The sequence below is a fragment of the Pelecanus crispus genome, chromosome 7, assembly GCF_030463565.1.
Source record: "Pelecanus crispus isolate bPelCri1 chromosome 7, bPelCri1.pri, whole genome shotgun sequence".
Classification (NCBI taxonomy): domain Eukaryota; kingdom Metazoa; phylum Chordata; class Aves; order Pelecaniformes; family Pelecanidae; genus Pelecanus; species Pelecanus crispus.
This window is the reverse complement of record NC_134649.1, coordinates 10,984,704-10,992,485: the sequence shown is the minus strand read 5'-3', so window position 1 is coordinate 10,992,485 and position 7,782 is coordinate 10,984,704.

Below are 7,782 nucleotides of genomic sequence, written 5' to 3'. Positions count from 1 at the left end.
TTTATTGTTAATTTATCCTTCCTCCCCCTCTACTCATCCCTTCTCCTTCATTTCCTATTTTACCAAGGATCGAACTCCATAAACCACCCACTGATTCTTTAGAGGAATGTTTTTACTATCAACTTATTTACTTCTTTTTACTGAAACTGCTTATCTTCATAAAGACTTGCTGATTCTGGAAATTGAGGGGGGGAAAAAAAAAAAAAAAACAAAAAAAACCCTGAGCAAAATTCAGTAGTGTTTTCCTGTTAGCATTTTTGATGGCTGTATAAAAGGCTTGTCCTTCACCCTTACAAAAGTGGCATGTCTCACTGTTCTCCAGTGAGATATCCAGATGCATATTTTTTTCCCCCAGAAATGCTGCTGGTATAAAAGGCTAACAATAAATAATAATCTGCACAGGCAGCAAAAATAAAACTTTTGTCAAAAGAATCTGTAGCCTTTTTAAACCCTGCATTTCCTACATGCTCACAAACACGTTTGCTATCCCCTTGAGAGGGAGGGGAATTCAGTAATGTTATGCTACTTTTTGTGAAGTGGCCACAAAGCACAGCTAAAATATGCATCTTCTCAAGTGGAATTACAAATGGGAGGCAGATTGATCATCATCACCAATTCAGTGCTGGCTTTTTCCCATCTGTGGAGAGCTCTTTCCAGAATTTTTCATATGGTTCTTTTACACTGTAATAAATTAAGTCAGGTAATGAATAAATCACTCTTGTTTCATTGCTTTCTGAATGATTTATGCCTGTCTAAACTGCTACCCTGGAATATTCTTGTCATTTGTTTTGCTGTAGCAAAGGCCTCAGACTTAGAGACAGGTCTTAAGACACTTTTGGGCTTTAGTGATGACTCCATGACAGTTATGTGTGGCATTGTCCCCTCTGCCACATTCTTCTGAAAACAGTAATTCGGGACTACAAATTGCTTAAAAAAGAAGGAAAAGCCCACAATCGTAATGTAAAAAGAAGGCTGTGGAGTAAGCAACAAGCTTTTTAGAGGGGGTTAGTACAAAATGCTACCTGGCCTTCTAAGGTGTGCCCTATGAAAGCAACTTTTTGCTGTAGTGATGATTTCATAGCATTTGAAAAAGGGAACATTTCACTGTCTTATAATAGTAGGATTCCAGAAAATGGTTTGGAGTGGCCACCATGCAATGCAAGCCTAAATGATGTCCTTAGTGGAACTGTAAGAAGGTTGATCATGATGAAGAAGCAGGTTTAATCATGCTTAAAGAGGGCTTAACAAAGTCCGTGGCAGCTTCAGGAGTCCCACTCCTTTGCCGCATCTGAAAGCAGTATAACTTTTTGGCTAGACTTACTGCCTGAGTACTCTGAGATTTTACTCCTACTTTGTTCAGAGGGGAGGATGCAAAGTCAAGGTCAGTCATGTAGGAGTAGGGACTGAAATGACAAAAAAACCCTCAAAAATTTTCACAGCAGGAGTGATAGAACCATTAAGCAGTGGTTTCTGGTTGCCTCTAATATATGCGTTTGACGGTTAAGTCCTTTATTTTTTTAATTTTTCTAATGCTCCTTTAAATGATGGTTTTGTAACAATCAACCTAATTCCAAAGGCTGGTTTATTTGCTCAGTGATACAGACATATCCAGAGCCAACTGGTGCTGAAGTACAGTAGCAGGCATGCTATGGAGCATACTTGCAACTAATTGTTTTCTGTCTTTCATCTCCTGTCATGGTAGCATTTACCTTTAGGAGGTCAAGAGAATGGCTCTTTAGAAGAAAAAACTGGCATTGCTTCATGGAGTGACTGACAGAAGGAGCTGTGTAAGTGGCAGCTGAAGCTGCACTTCCCCTGGAGACTAGGCACAGTATGTTCATGACAAGTGCTGCTATCACTGGTCTGGGGATTGAAAGCTGATCCTATTTATGAATCCATGTCGTCGTCTTGCAATGTTGCTGTCATGCAGTATGAACAGCTTAGGAAGGTTATTTTAAATTAACCTTCATGTGTTAAAACAATGTCTAGTCTGTTCCTATCACATCCAACATTGTAAGCATCAAGGCCAGTGAGTAACTCAACTGCAGCTGGTATGAAAGGGAAAGGCTAGAGAAGAAATGTAAAAATGCTGTGGAAAGAAGTAACATCACGCTTGTACGGGTGACTTTATAGTAACTGTTTTAATTGCATAATGGGATTGCTTTGTTGCTCTAAAAGTGTTCAATAATAGATAGTGTGCCAGTATGCTATATGGAGGATACGCTGCCTTGACAGGCAGAATATAATTACCAGTCAGAGCATGCCTTGCCTCTGCAAAGGAAAGCCTGAAGAAACAAGCCTCCGTAGCTTGTTTCTCTGTCTCCCTCGCTGTCCTGTAGATTTCATAGCAACCCTTTACTGTGGCAGGCTCATCATTTCAGGGAGCTGTGCATTCCTAGCAGCAGAAATTCCCTGGGTACCAGGTTACTGACTGTATAGAAAGCAGCTCCAAATAACGTTTTTAAGCCAGGACCCAGCAGTGAATCACGGCTTCTATTGAATCTTGCTGCTGGGATGGGTGGAGCCTGAAGAACTGTAGATACCTGCATCCAAGGATATTTGAAGGCAAGTGGTTCTGAGATCCACAGGCTGCATGAGGTTGGGCGGCCCAGGGTCATGAAATTACAGAGCTTACTCTCCTCTCATGTAAGAGAATGCTGTAAGGGAAACCCCTTAATTATTTTCTTGTTCTTGTGGTTCTCAGTTGAGCACCTCAAAGCTGAATACTGCTAGGCACATGAAGAAGCCTCTGCCGACCTGAGCTGGAAGAGTTTGGGCTATAGAAGAGGGAAGTACAGTAACTGCCGTGCTTTCTGATAGCTGTCACTTGTGCTTGAGCTTATCAGCGTCATTTCTCCCAAGCCAAAGAGAAGATGCTAAAACTGGGTTTGCAAAGGAAAACGGTGGCTGACAAGCTGGGCTCTTCTTCTGCTCTAGAGCTTGCAGGTAACATGTTTCTCTGGCCAGAAAGAATGAAACTGTGTATTTCCTCATAGCTAATTTAAAAAATGGCAAACAGCTGCATCTTCTAAACATGTTTAAAAGGTGAAGTAACTTTAAGGTTCCCTTCCTTTTGTTGTATAAACAGATTTAATATGATAGTAGCAGTTTGGACTTGAGCAATGTCATTGTCATATTGTGTGTGATTTACTCTTAGACAACCAAAAGAGATGAGTTCCCCAGTCCATGCTGTCGGCGGTGTTAACCCAGAGAGTGTATGTCCTGTGAGCAGGCAGCCAAAGGAAAACAGAGGCCAAAAGAGTTGGAGTTGGATATTAGCTTTAATCTCAGTTGGAAGGAACAAAGGAGCTGTTGAGTGAAGAAAATCACTGAACAGTTGAGAGAGTCGCTGAACAGCATGAAAATTATACATATTTTGTCAGACACTCCTCAGTGCAGCCATGAGACTGGCATGGCGTTTGCATTGGTGTAGCAAATTGACTCCCTTGTGTTGCCTCCCTGGAGGATATGCACTTCATTTGGAGATGATTAACATGGAAGCGTGGTATGTAATACAGCCTAGCCTTCAGTTTTTAAAAGTACATAGAGATTGAGATTTAGGACCAGAATCTCATTTTGGGTAATTCATTGTGGTTTATGTGACTTCAGTTGAGTCCTGTTTGATTTCTGCCAGATGAGGATCTGGGTTTTGTGCCACTTCCATTTTGTTCGCGACTTACAAAGTGACAGGTATCTGTCATAATGCTAGCTGAGCCTTTTTTCTTCATAGGTTTATTACTGGAGAGCAGAAATATGTCTGCAGACTTGTGAGCACTCCTATAAATAGCAAACTGCTGTGCATAAGGAGACTGTTACTGTTGCCAACTCCATGTTTTTCTGACAAATCTTGTGATATTTTGTTTTTCCTAAAAACCTCAGGTCTTGTATTTCATCAGAATCTCTTGTTTTCATTTAAAAAAAAAAAAAAAAACAAACCAACAAACCAGTTTCCAGCTTGATGTTGGCATGAAATTAGAGAAAAACATGAAAATGTTTGCAGCTTCACCATGATGGCAGAAAAAACCCAAATGCATACGAGAACCCCCAAATATAGTATTTTACTTTAAAAGCAAAAAACAAAAAATCCCAAACCACTGAGTAAATGAAAGACCCGTGGTTTTGAAGGACAGACTCTTAATGTCTGTGTTGTGGTCTTTCATTGTAACTGTAAAAGTGACTTTTGTAATACTTTTTCTAAAGTGGTGGTGGTTTTTTCTTCATTGCAGATAAGCTTCTTGCAAAATGTTTACTTAAAAAGAAAATATGTTGAATCCTTTGGAAACATTGGCCACTTTATAAAACACAGTAAAGCTGCTAAAATATTGAGCTGTTGTGGAGGGAAATGCTAGTCTTGATTCTTCCCTCCTTGCTGGACGTATGCCGAGTTACCTCTGCTTTTTATCAGGGTAAATGTTTCAAGAGTAGTTCATTCTATTTTGATTTTTAGACCTTGGATTTCATTTTATAAAGATTTTTCTCACCCCACTTTAGCCCCTAGCTTGTCTCAGAGCAAACAAGTGTGTGTGTGTGTGTACTGTGCTTTTACTAGAGAAGTCCCGAGTCATCACTTCTGTGAATCGAAGCGCTTAGGCTAAAACTTTGGGAGACTGGGCAAGTGATACCAATTGAGACTACAAACGGGACTAGAGCTTTCCTTCTCTCACTGGTTCTTATGAATTGGCCTTTCTTCTTTGCTCAGTGAGAGAGAGAAAGACTTAATGTTTAAGTCTTGCACAACATCATTATCCAGCACTTCAACAAAAGGGAGAGAAATGACTTGTTTGATATTTCAGATGTAAAAATCAATTTGAAATTATTTTAGATACGCTTTAATCATCCTGAATAAGTAATGAAGGGGCATAAAGTCACAGTGTAAGCTTTTCACTCTTGGTTTTGTTGACAATAAATGCTGTTGTAGATGAAGCAGCAATCAGGGCCAGAAGAGAAAAAGATGATTACTGGATAAATGGGCAAACATCACTTTCGAAAGCTGTGCAACCAGAGTTAACATTATAGAAAAGAAAATAAGAATTTGGTGGGTTCAAAGGCCTTTTTGCTACAACAAATACTATTTTTTACAGAGGGAAGTTTGAGAAATAATGATTTCCTGATACTTAGAGATTGAAATTCTGCAACTTCTGTTAATTTCCAAATCACAGGATATTTTCCATGACTTTGAGCTACGTTGGGTTTATGTTGTTATCCTCTAGAAAGCTTTTTCTAGAATTACAGCAAAGTAAGGGGAGCTTGTTTATTTTGCATCTCTTTTATTCTGTGGATTTAAACAAATCTTGTGAATCGTAGGTATATTTTCAGTGTTTCAAGGCAAAGACAGGGACTTCCCCTATTATGTTGTATTTCCTTTTCTGATGCTGCTATGTCAAACCTTTTGGTGATGATACTCATCACTGACTTATAATGACACTCCCAAAGAGCATGCTGCTTTTCTTTTGAGATATAAAAATAGGGGGGAACATCCCAGGAAGTCATCAAGTCATCAAAAAATGTGTTTTCTCTTTTCCTTCAGCCCTGGCAAATGTCTTTTTGAACACTACGTAATTTGCTGTACAATACTTTTTAAAAAGTTAAATACATGCTTGTGGGAAGTGAAATGAATGATTTGGGGATTGTGTAGGAGAGGAGGAACTGGTGGCAAAATCTGGGGTGGTTTTTTCCTACGCTGATTGCTCAGGGATGTATTATATTATCTAATCAGAAGTCATTACCAGTTTATGCAGCATTAATTCATACAGCCTTCCATACATACACCCTGTTGGGTCCCTCAGGGCAGGATGGTTCTTAACGGACCACATTCCTGAGATCAACTGATAGGGCTGCATCATTCACCTTCACCCACACAGATGATCTGCAAAGTGAGCAAACATTTAACTACCTCATGAAAGAAGTCCGAACCTGAGTTTCCACTCTCAGCACTTCCTGCTAAAGGAACAGCCTTGGGTTTTGTTTGCTTCTTTTTTTTAAAAAAAAAAAAGATTATCTTAGCCTTCTAGAAGGAATACCCAGAGGCAATGTATTTCACATAGAGGTCTCTTTCCTCATGATGGTTGGTCTCCCAGCACACCAGTATTAATCAGTAATGGAAAGACCTGATTTTAGAAACTCCGTTGGCTGTGCTGGGATATTGCGATAGCATCAGGTGGGAATAGCTGTGAAGTGTGTCTACTGCCTGGAGGAGCATTCACTGTAAACTCGGAATGTGCCACAAAATGTTTGTCAGGTGAACGTATTAGAGTTCTGGTACAGGGCAAATGGAAGGAGGATGAGGGTTGCTGCTAAGAGAATATGGGGGTTCAGAGGTGGGTCTAATTTTTTTGATGTATATAAAAAGAAAGTAATAAGTTAATAATTCCTTCTCTTAAAAAGGATGTTTTGAATACTGAGAAAATCCTTCTCCACAGCTGTAAGATGCATTTAAATCACCCAGCGGAAGCAATGATCTGTATTCATGTAAATGTGTTTTGATGTCCTCTTAGAAGTTTAAATGAAACACCCACATCCAGGAAGCTAGTTAGCTCATGCAGGAGCACAATTGCAATTCTTCATTAAATGGACTAGTAGGACTTCTTTTTCACTTCAGAAGCACTGAACTTTGTCAATTTATATTTATTTGAGATGAAAGAGGCAAGCTAACAATTCAATGCTTATCACTTCTAAATAAGAGGAGACCTTGTGTTATAAATTAATTCATCATCTTTAAAAACTGTCTTAATTCCTGAATGTGTTGATGAACTGCTCATTCCTGTTGGAGATGATTAGCATCGCTCCCTGTTCTGTAGAGACAGCTTTTCTTTTTACCACAACACAGCAACCTCCACCCCCCATACCCATAGGAAAATGTTGCAGGAGGTAATGGAGGTACAGCCAGTAAGATCCTGTAGAAATTGCTCAAGCAGTAACAAAAATGTGGATCTTTCCTCAGATTTTGTAACTTGTGTAATTCTGTTGTCTTGGTAGCTAACATTAGTTAGCTAGTGTTGTAGCTCTTTTAAATCAAAGAAGTTAAACTGATTTATTCTGGGTGAGAACCTGTGAAAATGAATAGGGAATTTTATTCTTTATGCAGATTTGGATCTTAACTAGCCTGTCGAATTTTAGTGCAGGGAAAAGCTGTATATTAAACCTTACATGAGGGTTCAAAGGCTCACTTTCCTTTTTCTAATGAGACCCATTATTTTGTTCCATGTAGGTTTCAGCGCTTCTATTTGAAATGGAACCAGATCATCTATTCAAGCTTACATATGTTTATAACATTTTCTTTATAATGTTTTAGCAAAAATAAATGGGATTGGGAGCCTTGCAGAGTAAGCTTTTTCATGAGTGAAGCTCAGAGCAAAATCTGCAGCACTGTACTGTATTATGTTGGAAAAAGTGCTGCCTCTGTAGCTTTTATCTAATGCTCAGCATAGGCTTTACATGTAGGTCTGTTTGATTATTGCCCCTTGGAGCAGACAAGTATATGGAATGATCTCACTCTATTGTTAAGATAATTTGTCTTTGGGGATTCTGACCTTCTTCACGTTTCAATGACATCATCCTTTTTACAGGCTGTAGATCACTAATGTTGACTCCTGGCCTTGCTAAAAAAACCTGTAGAAATATAGTATGGAATAACAACATGCTTATATTAATATTGTTTAGCTATGCAACTAACTTCTAGCTGCTCAAAACCATATTTTAAAGGTAATAAATTGGGATACACATAGCCTCATTTAGTGTTCCTAACATGTCCATTACATGCCAACCCATATAGTATGTGCATCT